The sequence below is a fragment of the Herpailurus yagouaroundi genome, unplaced genomic scaffold (assembly GCF_014898765.1).
Source record: "Herpailurus yagouaroundi ecotype Mexico unplaced genomic scaffold, PumYag 557, whole genome shotgun sequence".
NCBI classification, from domain to species: domain Eukaryota; kingdom Metazoa; phylum Chordata; class Mammalia; order Carnivora; family Felidae; genus Herpailurus; species Herpailurus yagouaroundi.
In genome coordinates, this window is record NW_024412774.1 from 3212839 (window position 1) to 3213365 (window position 527).

The 527-nt window shown below is 68.7% G+C and overlaps 1 protein-coding gene across 1 annotated transcript in view; it reads left to right on the forward strand.

The window, feature by feature from the left end:
• The window catches only part of PPP1R12C (protein phosphatase 1 regulatory subunit 12C), a 20731-nt gene that overhangs the window by 15521 nt on the left and 4683 nt on the right, over positions 1-527 (forward strand). The window lies entirely within an intron of this gene.

The window sequence follows — 527 nt, forward strand, 5'->3', positions numbered from 1 at the left end:
GCTGGGAGTCTGGACTCCTGGGTCTGAGGGAGGAGGGGCTGTGGGGTTTGGACTCCTGGGTCTGAGGGAGGAGGGGCTGGGGGTCTGGACTCCTGGGCCTGAGGGAGGAGGGGGCTGGGGTTCAGGATCCTGGGTCTGAGGGAGGAGGGGTTGGGGGCCTGATCCTGGGTCTGAGTGAGGAGGGAGCTGGGAGTTGGACTCCTGGGTCTGAGGGAGGAAGGGCTGAGGCCACGACTCCTGGGTCTGAGGGAGGAGGGGGCTGGGAGTCTGGACTCCTGGGTCTGAGGGAGGAGGGGCTGTGGGGTCTGGACTCCTGGGTCTGAGGGAGGAGGGGCTGGGGGCCAGGGCTCCTGGGTCTGAGGGAGGAAAGGCTGGGGGTCTGGACTCCTGGGCCTGGGGGAGGAGGGGGCTGGGGTTCAGGATCCTGGGTCTGAGGGAGGAGGGGCTGGGGGGTCTGGACTCCTGGGCCTGAGGGAGGAAGGGGCTGGGGTTCAGGATCCTGGGTCTGAGGGAGGAGGGGTTGGGGG